At 57.0% G+C, this 20,777-nt stretch overlaps 3 long non-coding RNA genes across 3 annotated transcripts; 1 reads left to right on the forward strand and 2 right to left on the reverse strand.

The window, feature by feature from the left end:
• Positions 1-993: 993 nt before the first annotated feature.
• LOC123384572 lies at positions 994-4,215 on the reverse strand. The gene is made up of 2 exons (XR_006595865.1): positions 2,206-4,215; positions 994-1,572 (listed from the first exon to the last, which is right to left on the reverse strand). It is a non-coding gene; the product is annotated as an uncharacterized LOC123384572 (long non-coding RNA).
• A 38-nt stretch (positions 4,216-4,253) lies between these two features.
• On the reverse strand, positions 4,254-19,401 carry LOC123384571. The gene is made up of 4 exons (XR_006595864.1): positions 18,981-19,401; positions 18,328-18,435; positions 7,126-7,310; positions 4,254-5,827 (listed from the first exon to the last, which is right to left on the reverse strand). It is a non-coding gene; the product is annotated as an uncharacterized LOC123384571 (long non-coding RNA).
• Positions 16,866-19,478, forward strand: LOC123384574. The gene is made up of 3 exons (XR_006595866.1): positions 16,866-18,106; positions 18,319-18,631; positions 19,240-19,478. It is a non-coding gene; the product is annotated as an uncharacterized LOC123384574 (long non-coding RNA).
• The last annotated feature ends 1,299 nt before the right edge of the window (positions 19,479-20,777 follow it).

Consider the following 20,777-nt stretch of genomic DNA (forward strand, 5'->3'; position numbering starts at 1 on the left):
ACAGCTGTAGGAAGAGCTGACTGGGGAGGCAGGAGAGACTCAAGAAAGGAGACTTTAAAGGGTTAGCCAGCCTCCTCCAGAAATCAACATCAAAAAGAAACTTTGCGGCCTCAGGAGCCTAAACTTCTTAGGAGAAGGTACTGAAACGGTTGCCCACAGCACCCTAATCAGCCACTAGTTTGTTCCCCAGTGACTTGGATATGCCCAGTGCCAGGCATTAGGCAAGGCCACACCGATCACACCCAACCTGACTATGGCCCCTCCAGTGCTATCATGGTGCTTCCATCATGCTCTGACCCCATCCTAACCACTGCCAGGACCCTCCTCCTGAAGGACTCCATCAACTCAGACCACCAGGCCACCTGACTGCCCCACATCAACCTTGGGTTTTGCATGAATGAATGAATCAATGAATGAGTGAATGAATGTTTTCGATAATGAATAGATATTGGGTGCTGGGCTATGAGTTATGCCCCGAGTGTGATGGGCTCTGTGATGACCACCCAGGTCCCCATTGGTGAAGGACTTGTTGCCCTGGCCACGGGCAGTGCTAGTCAGCCATCTGCCCCTCCACTGATGGCCTCAGCTGCAGGGACCTGCCTCTCCCATGGTCTTGCTCTTTACCAGGGCAGGGCCGATTCGGTGACAGATGGAATCGAGAGCTTAAAGACCCAAGTGGATGACTCTGAGAGCAGATCTAGTTCCAGAACTGTCATGATGCTGGCTGAGGCTGCCGTTGGGCATCCCAATTCAGCTTCCCTCTGCCTGATCCTGCTTCCTTGTCCCCTTGTCCACAGGGCTTGATCGCAAGGCCACTTCCTAAGAAACACCTGAGTGCTAGCTCCATCTCGAGTCTGCTTCCAGGGAACCCAGCCTGCGACACAAACAAGACAGTGGTCCTTGCTCTCAAGACCGTTTGGTCCAGTTGGGGATAGAAACAACAGCAATAATCACCACGTGGCACTTCCCATTGGTCAGGCACCAAGCTATGCATTTTACATTATCTCTGTATTAGTCAGGCCTCTCTCTGTTGAACCAGACAGAAGCTCAGCCAAAATGGCGTAAGTAAAATTGAGAACATATCAGCTCACGTAGACCCCTTGCTTCAGCCACCGCTGGATCCAAGTGTTGTCAGAGTGCCAAGAGTCCAAGTCCATGGCCCTCATTTCCCCAGTGTCGGCTTCCATCGCAGGCGGTCTCTCTGTTCGGGGGCTGTATTAGTTTCCTGGGGCTGCCATAACAAATCACCACAAATTTGGGTGGCTTACCACACAGAAAGTTATACTCTCCCAGGCGTGGAGGCCAGAAATCATGGTGTCGGAAGGTCGGTTCCTTCTGGAGGCTCTGAGGGAGAAAGGGTCCTGTGCTTCTTGCCCGGCTCCCCGCAGTGACTGGCAAAATCCTTGGCTCCTTGGCTTGTGGATGCACCACTCTCACCTCCACTTCTGTTTCCACGTGGCCCTTGCCCTTTGTGTGTCCGTTCCCTCTTTTGATAAAGACACCAGTCATTGGATCAGGGTCCACCCTAATGTAGTGTGGCTTTGTCTTAACTTGCTTGCATCTGCAAAGGCCCTATGTCCAAATAAGATCACATTCGAAGGGGGTTAGGATTTGAACATACCTTTCTGGAGGACACAGTTCAACCCACACGGTGGCTAAACGCTCCAACTAGTAACTCTGATGGAAAGAAAGTCTTAGTGACTCCAGCTAAACTCCCAAGTAGGATTCCCACTGGCCTGCTCTGAGTCACATGCCCCATTTCTGGGAACCTGTTTCTATGGCCTGGCCAATGGAATATTCTCAGTGGCCGGGCCTGGGTCATGAGCTCACACTGGAACCAGAAAGTAAGGTCAGACCTACCTGGATCACATGTCCAACAGCAAATCCAAATAATAGCACCAAAAGAAAGAGGAATGGGGATTGAGAAGACCCAAATGACAGAGGGTCCTCAGCCCTGTGTACTCCCAGGTGTCCTGAAGGGCTGCATTACGATTTACTGAGAGAAGGATGGGAGCTCAGAAAAGTTAAATGACTTGCAGCTAGCTAATGGGATTAGTACTGAGCTGACACCCTAACCCAGGCCTTTATGGCTCCAAAAATGAGCTCTTTCCCCAACAAACAAAGGCCAAGAGTTCAAAGAATGTTCTCTATCACAATGGGATAGTCAGGCAAAGCCTTGTGGAGGCAGTGGGACTTGGGCTGTACCTTGAAGAGAGGGAAAGGAAGACTGTCCAGGGGAAGGTGATGCCTGGAGCCTGAAGAGGCATGGTTCTCTCTTTGGTTGAGGCACAACGTTCTCTCAGGGCATGGTGAGAAGGGTGGTTGGAAGTATGGCTGAAGTCAACCGCAAGGCCTTGAGAGTCTTCTGCTTCCCACTAGCTATTGGGAGCCATTGAAGATTTATGAGCCAGAGAGAGACTTGGCCCTTGATCAGCTCACAGGGCAGGTCTAAGGGTCCTTCGGGAGGAAGGATTAGAGGCTCAAGGCTTGGGCAGGGAGGTCCTGAGGAGACTGTTGCCACGGTCCAGGTAAGCGGTGATAAGGACCACCTGGGGCTGGAGGGGAGGGATTGGTGACTCCACCCACCTCCCTCCATAACTAGCCCCAAGACCAAGTCCAACCCTGTCCCAACCTGGTCCCCACCCCTGTCCCATTACGGCCTTGCCTGGTGATAGCAGCCTTAAAAGATGGGTTCAAGGGCCAGCTGGGACTTCCCTCACACTCATGTCTGGCCTGGGCCCTCAAAAACCCCTCTGGGCAAACTGTTCTCATGACTAGTGTATGGGCAGACCTCCTCGTGGGCGAATCATCACATCCCGGCTGGTTCCAATTCTGCTGCCAAAGGCATCTCCACAACGATGAGGGGTTGGGGGGTGGAGGTGGGGGGTGGACTACCAGGCCAGCCCTGGGCCAGCTTCTCTGCTTCCTCCAGCTGACTTGGGGAACGGGGCTGGGGGGCTGGGGGCAGCTGCACCCCAGAGTTCCAGTGGACGGTGGTCTCAGGAGGGGTGCACTTTGCAGTGGGCTCCTTGGCCTGCTCTCTGTAGTGAGGCATGCAAGCAGGGAGATTCCTCCCACTGCGCCAAGGCCCACAGCTAAGGATGGAAGCCGACAGGCTGCTGGGAAAACACTCCAGGGGCCTGGACTGGGAAGGGGGCTGTGGGGGTCCCTCAGGTGGAATCCCAGGCCTAAGAGGTGGGTGAGAGTGTGGGTTCCACAAGTCTTTGGCCGGTGAGGCAGAGCATAACGGGACAAGGACAGGAAGGAGATTCCCACTGTCCCAGGAACCAGGCCGCAGTGCCCTTGCAGGAAGCAGGGGAGGGGGAGGCTTCGAGGCTCCATTCTCCAGTGCTCCCTAAGTCTGTGGAGATCGTCTCAGGCCAAGCCTGGAATTACGGTCCCCCTCAGGAGTTCTAGAGGAGATGGAATGACACCCTTCTCCACTGGGTCCCCTAATCTTTCCAGTGACTCAGTATGGGGTGAACCTTGCTCACCTTTCCCCTCGCCTGCGGGAGGAATCCTCCTGGCATTTGACAGAAGGGGAAGTGTGTGGGCAGCCCAGGGATTTCTCAGTAACCATTCCCAGGCCCCCTCCCGGGGCACTTGCTGCTCTGGCTGCTGGGAAGTGGCCCCTGGGAGGGGGCTCACTTGCATCAGAGGGAAGGCCCCTCGTGTCTCAGCGACCTGGCTTTTTCCCAGAGTTCCCACTGGTGCCAGAAACGGCCACCTCCGGCCCCCACTTCTCCCGGGCCAGCACAGAGCTTGGCTCCGGCACGGTGGCTCTGCCTCGCCAGGTCGCAGGCTCCGCAGGTCCTAGAGGTGGGCATGTAATTGATGAGGAGACTCCGAGTTCCTCAGAGATCAGTTCAAGAGCACGGGGTAGGGAGGGGGAGAACTCTGACCAAAGCTCGTTTAATGTATTTACAAAGTTTGGATCGGAAAAATCTGTTCTTGCGAAGAGCTGATATGCTCCCTTTTATCAGAAAAGGAGAGCTTGATAACCACCAGCATTATGTTTTGGATAAGACTACCAGGAAGTTGTGTTCAGAGGCAATAGCACCATCAGCCCAACGTTCTGGGACAACTCTCTCCTCCTCACATCTAGGCTCATATTTTTAAAACCCTACCTTAGGGGCGCCTGGGTGGCTCAGTCGGTTAAGCGTCCGACTTCGGTTCAGGTCATGATCTCGCGGGTTCGTGGGTTCAAGCCCCACATCGGGCCCTGTGCTGACAGCTCAGAGCCTGGAGCCTGCTTCGGATTCTGTGTCTGCCTCTCTCTCTGCCCTTCCGCCACGCCCACCCTGTCTCTGTCTCTCAAAAATGAATAAGTGTTAAAACATTTTAAAAATAAATAAAAATAAAACCCTACTTCAAAGGCCTATAATATCTGTCTTTGCCATTGTGAGTCATCGCAAAGCTTTTTAGAAACAGACAGGATAGGATCACTGAATGAATGAGTGCATGAATGAATGATAGCATTTACTGAGTACTCTCGTGCCAGGCCCTGGTCCAAGCACGTTATCGTGTCAATGCGTTGAAGCCTCCCAACAACCCTGCGAGAAGCCTTACTAGCATCCCCATTTTCCTGCCAAGAGACGAAAGCACAACAAGAATAAAAGTTTAGCCCAGGTCACGCAGGCTGCCGGCCTCTAGCATCCTCTCTGCTGGCTGCCTCTGGGAACGAGTGAGTGAGAAAAGCCCACAAGCACCAAGGAAGAGGACGAAAGCCAGGTGCTAGAGGGTCAGGGCTGATGCCGGTGCCCATGGGGTGAAGGTGACAGGGAAGGGGGGGCTGAGGAGTCCTCAGCTGGTGACTTCCAGCTCCCCTATGAGAGGGTTCCTTCAGGCACTGAGGCAGCTGGTACGCTGGGAAGGTCCCGGTCCCTGGCTCTTTTGTGGCCATGGATAAGTCCCTTGCCCTCCCCTGGCCTCGCTCTGCTCATTCGGGACCGAGTCAGTGGGATCTGGGGATTTGGGTTGCTCTGCTGCTGATGGTGCACAAAAGCTTGGCGGGGCGGGCAGCTGGGCCCCAGGGAGCCTCAGAGGGCATGAGAAGTCAGGGTGGGAGAGCCCCAAGCTCCGGAAGTTCTTCAGGCCAGGGGCTGGGTGCAAACCCCCTGGCCAAACCCCCTGTCCTCCCCAAGAACAGCTGAGGCTGAACCGGACTGGGAAGAAACTCAGAGATCATCCGATCCGACCTTCCACCTTATGGACAAGGAAACAGAGGTGGGGAAGGAGAGAGAGGCCTGGGGCGCATGAAAGGCTGGAGCCCGCTTGCCTGCCTGCCTGCCTCTCGGCCTGCCTATTGCTCTCTCTCCTTCCTTAAAGTCCCAGCCACCAGGCAAGAGGGACCCCCAGAGCATCCGGTGGGGCCAGCAGGATTGCCAGCTGGTCCCTTAGGGCTTTGTGTTGTCCTAGGCCATGAGTCAGAAAAGTTTCATTGTGACACCAACCCAGTGAACTATGACTTTTGGGGTCAAGCAGTTGCTCATGACTAATCCTCACACACAAGGTGCCGAGTCGGCCCTGGGAAAGTGGCAAAAGAGGCCAAGTGTCTTTAGAAGCCTCCCTTGGCCCCGCGGGGCCCTCCCTCAACTCCATACCCACATACCGGTGCTCCCCAACCCCAAACTTGCCCTCTGCTTGCAGCCGGTGACATCTGGGAAAGCCTCTGATGGGAGTTCATAGGAGGACGGGTACAGCAGTGCGGGGAGGGGAAACCCCAGAGCAGAGCGAGGACAGCCTGCGTTCTTGTTCCTGCACTGCTGTCAGCTAGTCGTGTGGCCGTGAACAAATCCTTTCCTCTCTCTGGCCTCCGTTTTCTGCTCTGGAAAATGAGAGGCTTGTGTTGGGTGTCTCTAGGTTTCTCTGCACCCTGAGAGGATTACAAGGTGCTGCCTCTCCACGGGGTACCCATATCATCAAGAAAAGAACTCAAAAGGGCAAGCCTCAGCCCAAACGGTTGTGCCGTCAGGCATCAGGAGGCCTGTGAAGGGGAGGAGTTGGGCCCACAACCCGCACTGAGTCCCGCAGGCTCTGTGGGCCCTCGGGGCCGGTCGCCACTGGAGCCGCGGGCCCGTCGCTGAGCTGAGGGGCCAGGGCCTGGGGCAGGTCAGCGCGCACAGCACACGGATAGCTTTGGCTGTGGGATCCAGGATCTCGCCCAGCCCTGTGGGCCTCACATCTGTCCTTACAGTCCCACCCGGACACACAGAGAATTTCCTTCAGGCACCCCCACCCCCACCGACTCACGCAGCCCTTAATTCTTGAGAGAATCAAGTCTTCCGGTCTCCATAGATGGCTGTCTGTCCCCATTCAAGCTGTCCACTGGCCCCAACTATACTGAGGACACCCCTCCAGCCCCAGCCACCAACCCACCAGAACCAGTGCCCAGACCTATGCCAGAGCCAGGTTCCTCAGAGAAAACTGCTCAAAGCATTGATGAAGAATAGGTGAAGAATAGGGTTCCCTTTAGGAAATCCCTTAACTGTGAGTCAGGACATTGGGTAGATGAAGAAACGGAGGCTTGCAGAGGGTAAGGGGCTTCCTCCAGGTCCCACAAGGTGGGGTTGGGGCTTAAACCAGGGCCTCGGGGCAGACAAACAGCCAGCCTGTTGGCCTATAAGCTTTATGGCTGTGAGGTTAAAAGTACAGAGCAGAGGCCCACCAGCCTCCTCTCCCTCATCTGCGCTTGGGGATCGGGCCACCCTCATGGGGGCTCATCTCATGCCGTGCTGTTGAGCTAACAGGGTGAGGGACCCACATTGACGGGACTTATCTTCAATGGTGTTGTCACTTAGGACGACCACCACAGTAAACAGGATCCTCAGAACTTCAGGTGTCAAGCCCAGGACCTCATGAGAGGCCGGCAGAGCAGCCCCACCCACTGGGTGACCTTCCCACAGGACCCAGGAAACCGCCCTGCCTGGGCTCTGACGTTCGTCCTGTCTGGGAGCCCTCTCCTTTCTTGTGGTTCCGTGTTCGAAAATCTCCCTCTGTCTTCCCGGCCTCCCTCTGACCAGAAAGGTCCAGGCTCTCTGCCCCTCTGTGCACAAGAGTGACTTTTGCTGAAAAGCAAACATCACTGGGGCACCCGGCCTCGTGGTTTCAGGCTGTGTGGTTTACCTCATGACGTCATCTTCCTTCCTCCAGATAAACCAGAAGAGACTTCACTGCTCCAAGTGTCACAGGTCCCCGGGGGGGAAATGGTGCCTGCTCCAACTCGCCGTCTGAAGGTTCAGAGAGGGCAGCTGGGTAGTGGCTCCACCAGGGAAGGCATCTGCAGGGTGCCTAGGCTCAGGGAGGGCTCTCTAAACGTGGGAATCAGGCACAGGTCAGGCGCTGGACCTCATGGGTCCCACGTGACACAGCACCCGACTCCAAGCCACTATCCACACAGAGCAGGAAGACAGAGCAGACCCCCTTTTTCAGATCAGGGCCGTACCCCCTCCCCAGTCTCTCTTGCTGCCAGCCCAGAAGGGGTGGGTATGCCAGGGCTGGGGAATGGGAAGGGGTAGCTTATGCCGGTCCCAGGCTCTGTGCTCTCATTTAAGGTTCCAACGACTCTTTGAAGTAGGTAATTCACAGAGTGCTCAGTTGACCGATGACAGACCCAAGGCTCAAAGACGTTTGGGATTTGCCTGAGGCCCCAGTTAGCATTAGGTCTTGCATGCGGTCGGTGTTCAGGAATGTTTGTCACGTAGAAAGGGGCCAAGATGCTACCTTTTCTCAGAGAAGCAGATGTCTCAGGGCGCACGGGACAAGACTGTTTCTGTTCTGAGGGAGCTGGCACCCCCCAGTGAAGGGGCCCTGACTGGGCCAGGGCCTCCTCAGGAGCTTGGATGTCAGGCTGGGGCTGTGGATGGCCAGAGCATCACAGACCCAACTCAATCCAGATCCATCCAATGCTGGAGAACATGATGGCCCTTCTGCCTTCGCAGTGGGGCTCCATCTCCTTCGACTTGATCCAAATTCTTATTGGGCCACTACCCGTGCCAATCAGGCTCACTCTGCAGGGCCCTTTGGGGATCAGATAGCCTGGCCAGAGGGGAAATAAAACAGAGACAAAATGACAGGGTTCCTGTCCTCAGGGAACCTACACTCTCTTTAGGAATGATGACAGGAACAATGGCCACCACCACCACCCCAGTGTTCTTAATCACTGTATTTATCCAGCATTACTATGTACCAAGCCCCATAAAGCGTGTCACACATATGTCTCATTTAATGCCTGTTAAAAACAACCTGTGAAGTGGGCATCGTTCCCATTTTATAGATGAGGCAACTGAGTTTTGGTCCCTTGCCCAAGGTGACGAGGTAGGAAGTGGCAAAGCTGGGATTTGAATCTGGGACTGTCAGACTACAGGACCGTGGTCCTGACCACAGAACACCAATAACTTGGACCCAAGGCAGAAGGACACACATTCCACACAACTGTGCTGAGTGTGCAGAAAAGGGATGCAGGGGAACCCGGGGCCCTGTGGAAGGCAGGCAGGGTTCGGCGGGCAGGGACGGGGCAAAGGGCACCAGTGCCAGCCAGGGCTGACGGGTGGGGCTCATGGAGCACATAAGCCTCATGAGGAGCAGCCAGCAGTTCCTTTGGGACAGAGGCCAGGCCCTTGGGAAGGGGGCGCTTTGGGAAACAGAGATCAAGGCCAGAGTGGGGCAAACTGGTGCTGGGTGAGAGCTTCCATCTTTGTTTAGCCTTGGGCTCCTCACGGAAGGCCGTGTCCTTGAGGTCAAAGGCCTGTTCAGGCCTGAGCTTCTCCAGCACCGTGCCCCACCCCTCTGCTCTCTACATCAACTTCGCACCCCTCCCTGCGGTCCGGTCCGGATGCCTTCCTTCATCAGCTGTTGAGACCAAGCAGTTCCAGAGAGGCCTGAGCAGCTCAGAGATGGCTGGGTTTGTGGGCGGAGCCTGAGACCTGGAGAATGATCTGAACTGATAGAGCCCGCGTGGGTGGTCTCCCCTAGAGCCTGGGAGGGAGCCAACGGGGCTGGCTCTGTCCCTGGCCTGGACACCGGCAACTCAGTCAGAATAGGCTTGGCGTCCATGTTGCATGCTGGGCTGGTTACAGGCCTCCAGAGGCCCCAGACACTGTCCCCAAAATCGCGGGGCATCATGGCGACCACAGCTGCCTGCCCGCCCACTCTGCCTGTGCCCCCTGGCGGGGTGGCGGGACCTTTCCTGCACTCCTGGGTTCCATTCCACAGTCAGAATTCTGGCAGCTGCCTTCTGCCTCTGGCCTCGCCTCCCTTCTTCTCTCATCCACCCATCTTCTGCTCCTTTACCATCAGGAGGTGGGTCTCCACTAAGTGGCTCTCTGGGGCCCCAGAGTGGAGGCAGGCAGGACGCTGAGCTGGGCTGCCAGGCCTGAGGGTGGCTCAGAGGTGGAGAAGGGGCCAGGCCAAGGGCAGCGAGCCTTGAGCAAAGGCGCCGGGGACGGTTTGTGAGCCCAGCTCCCCCTTGCTCACGCTCCTGGCAGGAGGCCCAGGCTCAGAGCCGGCCTCACAGGCTGATTCGTGACTGAGAAACTGCCTCCTGGGCCCTGCTCTAGGTGGGAGGGGCCTGGGAAAACCAAGTTGTTGGGCCTTCATGGCCCTGTGGGGCCTGCCCAGGCTGTGTGTGGCGGCTCAGGAGGCCCGGGAAAGCCATTTTCTTCATTAAGCATCTGGGTGGAGATTGCAGGAATCAGCAGGAATGCCTTGCCAATTATCCAGACTCGGGCTGGTGGCCGGGCCCCAGGGGAAGCAGGTTTGACTCCCTCAGTCCTTTCCAATGCCCCTTGCTCTTCCTTCTGGAGTGGTAATTAATCAGGGCTGCTCAGGGGCGGTGGGCGGTGTTCTCCATACTGCCCTGCCATCCACCTGCCCGCTGCTGCCCCTGGCTCTGGAACCTGGGATGAGCAAGGTCCCAGGATACAGCCAGCATCCCTGCTCTGGGCCAGCTCCCAAGCCGAGCATGGGTAACAGAGGAGCCAGAGATGTGGCCATCGTGGCTTATGTGCCATGGCTGCTGTGGCTGCAGTGACACCCCTAGGTGGCCAAGACGGCCACCAACGATCAGCCCCTTGACTGCTCTGAAAGCCACCCAGTGCTCTGCATCCTGGCAGGACTGCTGCCTGATATCTGCTCTCAAAGAGCATGAGCTCCCCTGTGGAGCCACCTTCCCCAGCATCGCTCGCAGCTGCACTGTCCTGTCTTTCAACCTGGGAGCCCCGGGGCCTGGGCCTCATCTGTTCACCTCATCGCCCTCCAAAGTGGCAAGCCTACAGACTGGCTAAGTGTCCGTTTGTTGACTTTGCCAAGTGCGGGCCTGGGGTGGACGAGGGCGGAGCGGGCAGGGCCAGGGACTGCAGTGGGGGTGGCAGAGAGGATGCGGCCAGTAGGCAGGATTTGGAGGGGGAACAAATCAGAGCAGTGACTGGCTGGATGTGGGGATTAGAAAGAGTTGGGTTGTGTCTCGGACAACTCGGGGTTCTGTCAATTTGGGCCTGTGCTCTTACCTCCCAGAGGCAGAGGATCCCCGACCCCGTCCACCGCCAAGGCGGGAGCAGTGAGCTCATGTCTGCCTGGCTCAACTGCTCTAGAAACTCACACTCTCTCTGCTTGTCATGAGAATTATGAAAAAGTCCAAACACACTAAAGGGAGAACAAAAGAGTCTCACAACCCCCGAGGATCCCACCACTCAGCCTCCACACTCATCAGCCTTTTCTAATCTTTCCTATTTCCCATCCCCCCCCACTTTTTTTGTATTTTAAAACAATACCAGACATCAGACAATTTTTCCCATAAATACTGCAGTTTTTATCTCCAACAGATTGAGTGTGTCTGTTTTACATAACCACAAGGCCGAGTCTTAGCAACTGTTGGTAAAAGTTAACGGAGTGTCACATAAAACCCCGCTCAGGCTCCCATTTCTCTGGTGGCCTCATCCTTCTAGTGCCAGCATACCGATTCCTAAGACAGGAGAGATTGTCACAGCAGGTCACATCATAGCCTTCAGGTCAGCTTGGCTCAGCAAGCTCTTCCTAAAGCTCTCCGCCCCATGCCAGGGGCTAAGCTACCTAGGTGACAGAGACAGGCCCTGTCACACAGGAGCTCAACGTGGCCACTGCCAGAAGAGTCTTCTAGACCAGCCTGGATCCAGGAAGACACGAAATCCTCTCCTGCCTCCCAGAATCCTTGGAATCAACTCATGAGGCTCAGAGGCCCTTTCACAAGGCCCATGCCTACCCCTGGTCTCTTTCTCCCCATTTCCTCCCACCCCCGTTTCCATGTGCCTCTGCACCAGCCTGCTGGAATGACCAATCCTGTCCCTTGGCCCGGAATGTCTCTTTTTCTCCCTCCCTCCCTCCAGGCTCCTGCTCAGTGCCTCTTCTGTGACCAGCCCAGGGTTGCTCCTGTGTTCCCAGCATAAACTCCCGTCCCTGCTGTAATGACTGTTTTGTGTGTCTGGGGTTTTCCAAAGGGCAGGACTGGGTCCCTAGTGTTCCATACACAGCCAGCCCTCCACATCGGGATATTCTGTATGCTTGTTGTATGACCTGGGTGTGCAAGTAAAGGAGTGAATTCGAAGGAGAACCGGTTGGTGGAAGAACAGAGAAACAGCTGGGAACACATGGGAATGGGGGATGCTCTCCCAGAGCCCTCCGTCCATCTTCAGAAGCTGGAAACAGTTGGAGCCAGCGAGTGGTGGGGCCGCTTCTCTCCCAGCAGAGCAGAGGATCTCCTGCCCCTTCCCATCAGTGAGGCCTGAGCTGTCTAGTGTCCCGTGTCACTGGCTCTCTGAATGCCCCCAGGGCAGTTTCCCTCCCCGGGTCAGGCTGGAAACACGCATGGGGAGCTCAGCGCATGCCCAGACCCCGCGCCTGCTGGTGGGGTCTGTTTGCACATGGTCATCTGGTTTCAATCCAGTGAAATCTTAAAACTTTCCACGGGAACTTCTTCTATTTTGAACTCCTCCCGGATGGGCTGGATGGACTAACTCCGAGCAGGCTGTGAGCTCCTGAGCAGCGGCTGGGGAGTCGCCGCCCCCAGCCGGCCTGTCAGCAGGAGCAAGCGTTGCTGGGGCGGCTGCGGGATTCAGACCCATCCCCCCCTCAGGCTTGCGGAGGTGGGGCGGACCCTGAGCCTGTTCCTTTTTTCCTTCTGGGCCTGCATCTCCTCATCTACACAGAGCAGGGCTAATGCCAGGCAACCAGACTGCCTGCGTGCAAATCCTGGCACCACCCGTAGTAAACTATGTCACTTTGGCAAAGTTACTGGACCTCCCATTCTTCATTTATAAAATGGAAATAAGTTGAGCTGTTGGGATTGCAGGAGTCAACACCTGTGAAGTGCTTAGCACAGTGTCTGGGATATATTGCAAGGCCCCTACTAAGCACCGGTTATTACCCAGCCGTGATTTCTTATCTGAAACCTTTGGCCTTTCGCATCTCAGAGTTTATGTTTATATGTCTTTGAATTTTTAGAAACGTCATATGCGTGTTCCGATAGCACATGTGATCCAGCAAGGTCTTGGCAGCTTGCCATGGCCAAACGGATTAGCATTTCCTCACTCACAGCTACGAGTAGTCACCCTAAGCGGGAAAAGGAAAGACCACAGGCAGCCTCATGTGTGATCAGGCCACGTTTTGCTGCCAATTAAGTTACTCCAAAATGTTGGGGGTTTTAGGACTTTGGGAAGTTTGGACTTGCGGACGAGGAACTGGGGAGCTGGGATTGTTATTGCAACACTTGTTTAGGAGGGAGTACGGAAATGGTTCCCCTTGCGAGCCCACTGTGGAGAAGGGTGGCTGGGCGCCTCCTCCTGCCCCTCTGGGCTGCCCACCGGGGCCCGCCCTGCACAGTGTCCCCGGCACAGAGGGCCTCCACCCAGCGCCTTTGTATGAATTAGAATAAGGCAGGCTCCTCGCAGCCTCAGCACCTGGAGATAAAGCTTGGCAACTAGAGAGCAACTCTACACGGGAAAGGCGTCTCTTCCTCTGGGCAGGCTGACACCAGACGAGCAAAGCACCGGCCTCGCAGGGTGGCCCTGCAGCTGATGGGCAGCTGGCACCCTCCTGACCCCATGTGGACGTGCTCTGAAGGCCTGAGAGGTCACGAAGAACACAAGCTGCCCATGGAGTGGAGCAGTGGAAGGAGCTCCTTCAGATCAGGCCATCTATCCTCAGGCACTGGAAGTTGATTTCTGACTCATCTGCCCCTCTCCGCCCTCCCACCCCCCCCCCCCAACCGTGCCAACTTGGGCCGCTTGGGCCAAGAGTCACAGGCTCAGGGCTCTGCAGGGAAGAGGGAACGAGTTCCTTTCATCTCAGAATCCGAGTGAGAATCCTGGGCTGACGTCCCCATGGGGTCATCAGGCCTCTGTCCTAGAGGTGGGAGCAATGCCCTGGACATTTGCACAGAGCGTTAGCATTTCCAGAGCCCTTCCATAGACTCCAATCTGATATTCACAAGGACCATTCATTACCCCTGTCTCACGTCTCAATAAAGCCAGGTTCAGAGGCGAAGTGACTGGCCCAAGGTCACATGGCAGCAGTTGGCGGAGCCCATATTTCTTGCCTGTTTAGTGTTTTCCGTGCCACACCTCAGTGCCTCTGGGCCCCCACCTCACAGCTGGTCTGCGGCCTTCCCGAGATGGCTTCCCTGCTGGCTGTAGTGGGTGCCGGGGGCAAATTCCTGGCCAAAGGCAGGTGCCGGCGAAGAGTTGGGCCCCGGCCCCGGGGGACCTGGCCCCCGCGTCCTGGCCACACTGGCAGGGGAGGCATCCTCTGTCTGCTCCCGAGGGTTAAACACAACACCTCAGCTAATAAAATATAAAGAGCAAACAAGACAACAGCAGGGGTGGATTAAGGAGACTAATGCTTATAAAAGTGCTTTGAGCCCCTGAAGAAAGGAGACACCAAACACGAAGCTTCATTCCCTAGCCTTCGGTCACTGTCAGGTGGCCAGGGAGGCTCTGAGCCTCACAATGGAGGAGGGAGGGAAGGGCAAGGGGAAGGGGAGAGAGGGGAGGAGGTGGAGGGGGTGTCCAGGCATACCGGGCAGAAGACATGCCGTGACACTTGCCATGTCCATAGCTCATGACATCCTGTGAGCAAGAGGGGTGGCCATTAACACAAGTGAACTGCCACACAGACAGAAAAGCAGGAGGCCAAGTATGTGGCGTCTCGCTGGCCTCCAGGCCCTGGAACACGATGCACAAACAGCATGGTGAGGAGGCTCTCAGGTCCACGGGGGCTCAGAGCCAGGGCAGGGTCCTGGGAGGTGAGCCCTGGCTCACTGTGGCTGAACAGGTGTGGCCACCCCCCATATAGGGTAAGAGCAGCCCCAGTGGGGGGGGGAGGGGCTCTGCATGGACCAGGGCCAAGGACCAGGTGGGAAGACACAGGAGCCCAAAGTAGGTGCCAGTGGCCCTCCCAGGAATGAGCACAATGCGAGGAAACAGTCCAGGAGGGCAGACCAGCCTCTGGAAACAAAAACAGAATCTCAGCTCCCAGACCAGGTGGGAGGGAAGAAGAAATCAGCCCAGAGCAGGGCCAGTGCTCTAGGTGCCAAAGCCCCCCACCTGCCCTAAGCGAGGGGTGGGGGGGGGTCTCTCCAGCAGTCTGTGCTGCGGCCACTACCCCAGCTGGCCAGTGATCCTTTCCAGAACTGGGGCAAGTGATGTGCATCAAGGTTGCAGGTGGTCCCTATGGGGCCTGTGAGCAAATGGTAAAAAGATGCCCCCATCTGGGCAGCGGTAGCCCTAGGCACGGGTTTGCTGCGTAGATGGCGGCTGGGGCTACATTTTAACCCCATCCCCTTTCCTGACTATACAGAGTGACCCTCACCTGGATGGTCCCCTGCCAATCCAGGATGCTTCTGCTGTTATGGGGCCTTTGAGGTCTTCCTTCCCACCTCACCCCTCACCCTGGTCCCTGATGGCCCTTGACTGAGTCAGAGGCAGATGAAAAAACACTGATTTGCGAATCAGATCAGGTTTTAGCCCCATCCTGGATCCCTGTCCCTCTCTGGGCCTCAGTTTTCCCACCTGTATTAGCACTGGACCGCATGGTCTCGATGGCCCTTAGAAGCCTGAACATTGGGTGGTCCTCTGATAAGTGCCAGAGTAAAGGTTGTCCACTGTCCCTGGTAAGGCTCTCTGCCACCAGCCTTTCCCACAGAATGACAGGAGCAGAGACCCAGGGGTCTGAGCACTGACCAGGGGAGGGGCAAGAAGTGGGGTTGAAGGTGTGGGGAGTGTGGGGAGGGCTGGGCTACAGGCCAGACCCACTGCCTGGGTCTCCTGTGTCCCAGGGTGATGTCTCATGCTGTGGGGACACCACGACCCTTCCCAGAGTGGACGACAGCCCTGGATCGTGTGGGTGTGGCCCCAAACCTCCCCATTCAGCTCCTCTCCTCTTGCACTCAGACCCGTCCCGCTCACACACTCCTAACCTGTGGCCTGCGAGAGGGAGCCTAGCATCCTCAAGTCGGAGGGCTGCAGATCGGAGTTCTACTAGCACCTATTACGAGCCGGGTGGTCACCCTTTGGGGCTCTCATTTTCTTGCCTGTGAAATGGGGATAAAAACTTTGGCCTCTTAGGGTTGACGTGAGGGCAAGGGTCTGACCCCGGGGCTGGCACAGCGGAGAACGCTCACCAGACGGGAATCGTCACCATCGTCCCGGCGCTTGGCCAGGTGCCATTCCTTAGCGCAGATGAGTCCCCTGCCATTCTCTCCCCCCGGGATGCCCTTCCTGGCTCCTGCCACTCAGAGCCCGTGGGGCAGGCAGGTGCCACCTCTCCCAAGTAACACTTTCCGATCCCCTAGCCGGAGTATGTCTCAAGAGCCCCCTTCACCTCCACCACAGACACTCCGTCTTTCAGAACATCCTTGGAACATAGTGTGTGGGCGTTGGAGACAGGCTGGGCGTGAGGCCTCTTGGAGGTGATTTCTCACAGAGGCGGCACATAGTAGGTGTTCTAGAAGACAGTGTGGAATGCCCTAACATTGAGGCCTGTGGCCGGGCCCTTCACAGGGGAAGCTCAGGGAAACCTGGCCAAGGGGCTGGGCCCGCGGATGGTGCCCTGGCCCCGAGTGAGCCGGCCAGCGACGAGGCAAGCCGCCCCCTGCAGCCTCCCACACTGGCCAGGTGTGGCTGGGCTAGACTTGCGGTGGGCTGAGGGCTCCTTAATGACAGTAATAATAGTAACAGCAGCTCCCATCCGTGGCTGCTTATTATATCGCAGGCATGTTACATCCATCACTCGCCAGATCGGCATAACCAGCCTGTTAAGTAGGTGCTATTATCATCCCATTTCATAGACAAAGAAACTGAGGTTCGGAGAGGTGAAGGTCAGGTAACCACTAAGTAGCTTAGTGAGGAGTTTTATTTCTGGCTCCAGACCTGGGCTTCTCTAGCCCCAACTGGGGGGTTCCGGGCCGTGTTCAGGCCCCCGCGCCTCCCACCAGCCCTGGCTGGTGGGAGGCTGGCAGAGGAGGGCAGCTCCAGCATTCTCTGAGGCGCTGACACCTTCCCTTTGGTCTCAGGCTTCCTCCCACCTCCACGCCCACACATGTCTGGACAGATGCAGGTTTCAGGCTCTCCCTGGGGCCCCCACCCAGGCCTGCCCAATGCCACCTCCCCAGGCTGCTTCCATTCCCAGGGCTTGAGGCCACGTGGGGAAGGCAGGACTCAGGCTCCCCGCTGCGGCCCGAGCATCAGCACCCTTGCTTCTCACGCTCTGTGCCCTCTGCTGTCAAAACTTGAGGGGGTGTTTTCCCATTTTCCAGCTCTTCTAGTTCACCGCTTCCTGCCCCAGGGCCCTCCCCTGCCCCACCTGAGGGTCCGATTGCTTTACAAGTTCCACCTTAGGCTGCCTCTACCCTTTGGCCTCCAGCCACCACTCCGGGGAACCTCCTTAAATATCACTTTGATCCTGTCCCTCCCCTGCTCACAAGCCTTCAAGGGCTCCCTCTTCCTCCTGCAGCAGCAGCTAGACACCTCACTTCCTGGGAAGCCCTTCCTGAGCCCTTCCTGACCGTTTCTCCGCCTTACTTCTCCTCACACCCCACCTCAGCTCAGCCTGGAGGCCCAACACCCTCCTCATTGTCTTACCTACCTCAGTGCTTCCTCCTCCCCTGCCACAATATTCTAGCACACTCTCCCATTTCCCACTGCATGAACTGGTCCATTGCCATGAAGTATGTTTCACGGAATATACTTATAATAGGGAAACTCATGAGCTAATTCAAATGGCCAAAAGGGGAGGCGCTATGCGGACCCCGGAGAAACAGGAGGGAGATCTTCCAAAGATGGCTGTGAAGACCGTGGCAAGATGGCTGAGACTTAGGAAATAATGTTAAGTAAAAAGCAAAACCGGACGCAAAACTGTATTATCTTGGTTCTGAACCTGTGACAACCGAATGGCTGGGATAGCATTCCCCATCACAGAATCGGCGCACGGTACGTGTTGCCCGCTGTTAAACACCACGCTAAACGCAGTTATGTCAGGAGGATGGGTTGTGGATCATTTCTGTGCCTTGCTCCTCTCATAATGGGAAAAAGGCGTCGATACAAGCAGTTTTGATGGCAATGACGGGGAGGTTTGGCTATGACACCCGTCCAGGTGCCCGCCTTCCAGGTCACACCCACCTCGGAAGGATCCAGGATCCAGAACGCAGGGCTTTCAGACAGGACTCATCTCGGGCACCCCACGGGACCCTGTTCGCCCACCTTGGGTCCTCTGGAACTGAATGGGAGGAGCAGGCGGCCAGCCAGGGCGGCTCTGGGGGTGGGCGGAGCCCGGGGGGAGTGTAGGCGGCATGGCCACCGGCACCCATTTCACCACGTCCTCGGGGCAACCCCCCCACCGAGGGCCCCTGCCTGGCGGCAACAGCGACTCTGCATTAGGTGGTGGCAGTGGCAGACTGCTCACACAGCTGTGCTATCCCCAAGCCCTGTCTGTCTTGTTCTCATGAGCAGCCCGTGAGGAGGGCTCCTGTTGCACAGATGAGGGACAGTTAACGCCCCGCGTGGTCAGAGGGCGGCGGGCCAGGACTCAGCCCTGCCTTCCCGCCTCACGATTTTCGCCTGCCCCGTCTGGAAGCTCTGGGGTCAGCGACCGACGCCACTCGGGGTGGGCGGGGGGAGGGGGGCGGCAGGGCGGTCTCCAGGGGCCAGAGGCAAGCCCACAGTGGGGCCTGGGAATGAAGCAGGTTCTGGAAGGGGAAGGAGGACAAGTGTGCCTTGCCTCCTTCCGGTCTTCCCTGAGCGCCCTGGTCACGGTGCCCCCCACCCCCACTCCTCCCTGCTTTACACCCCCCAGTGTACTCACTGTGCGTCCTGTTCATGCTGTCTCTCTCCGGCGGGAATGGAAGCTCCACGAAGGCAGGCGTCCTTATGCCTTATTCACTGCCGCCATCTCCAGTGCCTGGGACAGTGCCTGGCACCAAGTAGGTGCTCAGTAAATAACTGAACGCCTGTGAACTAGGCATCCTGTTCTCCTCAGCCCAGCCGCAGACCCCACCAGGAAGCCCAACCACCACGACGAGGCAAAGGGATAAAATATTTTGAGGGCCAAGAGGCTGAATCTGGGCCCAACTGACCCCTCCTCTAGGAAGCCCTCCCTGATTTGCCTGGTAAGCGGTGTGGATCTGCTGCTCTCCCGCAGGGCATATCACCGCCTCCCCTGTGAGCAGTGTTATCTTTCCGGCTTATCTTTCCGGCTCTTTGGGGGCAGGGTTGGTCTTATCATCTGTACAGTCCCGGGGCCAGGAAGAGAGGGTGCTCAACAGATGTCTGTCGAATGCCTAAGTGGGGTTCAATCCCTGCTTCTCCCTGGGAGCAGCTCCCACATCCAGGCACACAGAAAGTGCTCAAAAAACACGTGGAAAGGCCGGAGGCCTGCCTGGTTCGGTACTGCTGCTCCGCTGTTTTCCACCTGTTTGGTCTGGCCCCACCTGTTTGAGCCCAGGCACGTGGGCTCACCTGTGTCCTGTTCACGCTAGACCCGCCTCGGTCAAGGCCTTCTGGCTTAGGATGGCTCCGGTGTCTCTTCCTGCAGCCTCTGCAGGCCTGGCCACCCTCCCAGGGGTGTGGGACACGCAAGGTTTCTGGATGACGCTACCCTCTCCAGCCCTGGAAACCTGCTTCTCGCTCTCAGGGCCGCCCTTCACGACCGGGGTAGCTCACGTGTGGGCACGTGGGAGGCAGAGGTACTGAGAAGGGGCTTCGTGTCTCTCCACAGCTGCGGATGGTTAACGCTGGGCCTTCATCCTGCTTCTCCAGATCAGCTGCGAACGCCCCCCCCGGCCCTCAGCCCAGGGTCTGGCTTGGGCAGACCAGGCTTTCTAACCAGGGGCCTAGAGAGCCGTCAAGGGGGTCCGTGACTGACAGTCAAGATTTTAAGGGAGGCTAATGTTTATTGTATGTTTACCACAGAGGAGGAACCCCCGGCTAATAAACTGTTCTAGTTTTGTCTGGAAACGTGCCCATTCAGTGAGGTAATTTCCAGTCCCTAGTATTCTTTGGAATCTCTAGCAAGCAAGCATATGTCATTGGTCAAAAGGGGGGGAAATAAATGATTACTTAATAACTGCAGTTTAATAAACAAAACCTTCTGAAAGCAGGGGTCTTGACAGAAGTGAAGAGTTGGGAACTGCGGGCCAAGGTGCTCAGCATGGGCTCACTGAGGGGAGAAGGGGAGGGAGAGGGAGGGGGAAGGAAGGGGGAGGGGAGGAGGGGAAAGGAGGAGGGAGGAGGGGAGGAGGGGGAAGGAGGGGAGGAGGGGGAGGAGGAGGGAAGGAGGGGAGGAGAGGAAGGGGAAGGGGGGAAGGAGAGAGGAGGAATAGGGAAGAAAAGGAGGGGGAAGGGGAGGAGGGAGTACAGGAGGAGGGCTGTGGGCCTGGTGGGGCTGGCAGAGGCGGTGACCGTGACTGCTGGCCCCAGGAGTGTCAAATACACGGAGGGGGTGGCATCTGAATGCCTGTAAGGCAGGGGCAGAAAAGGATTATTTTCGTAGTCAGCTGAAGCTTAAGAGCAGGGATGGGAAAGGGAAAGAAGGACTAAAGAACAGGCAAGGCTTAACCTGGGCAAAATCTGAGTGACAAGAGAGACTTCAGACCTTTCTGAGCACTCACTACCTGCCAGTGCTGGTCTAAGCATTTCACATGTCCCAATTCACGGAGCCCTTCTGCCAGGCCTGCGATGGAGGCAGGAGTCCCATTTTGCAGAGAAAAAAACTGAGGTCAAGTGGCTTGCTCAAGTTCATGCCTCTACTAAGTGGTGGAAACGGCATTTGACTCAGGCTGACTGGCTCCGAAGCCCACGGGCCTCATCTCCCACAACAAGCCAATTAGCCAAGGGCTTGGGTTCACCGAAGCGTGCTCCCGTCGGGAGAGTTCTGCGCCATTTCTGTGATTCCCCTATGGCTGCCGACTGCTGACTGCCGGCACCTGGAATGGGCAAGGTTGGGGGGCTGCTGGTCCTGGGGTGACAGAAGGGAAAGCAGAGGAGGTGCCCCAGGGGGCAGCCTGAGGTGTCGGTGCCGTGCGGGTGGAAAGGTCGAGGAGACGGGTGGAGGCAGCTGTCCGGGTTGGGCAATCCGCCAGCCCACGCAGGCTGACGGCCCGGGTGTGCGGAGGCCTCCTTACCCCACCTGAGCCTGTGCTTGAGCATCAGGAGGGGACACTGAGGCAGGATAAGGGGCAGCGGAGTCATCTGAAGCCCGGGCTGTGTGTGGGAGTGAAGGAATGAGCCCCTGAGGTGTCTTCCCCCAAGTCAATC

Source organism: Felis catus, chromosome A3, assembly GCF_018350175.1.
Source record: "Felis catus isolate Fca126 chromosome A3, F.catus_Fca126_mat1.0, whole genome shotgun sequence".
Lineage (NCBI taxonomy): Eukaryota > Metazoa > Chordata > Mammalia > Carnivora > Felidae > Felis > Felis catus.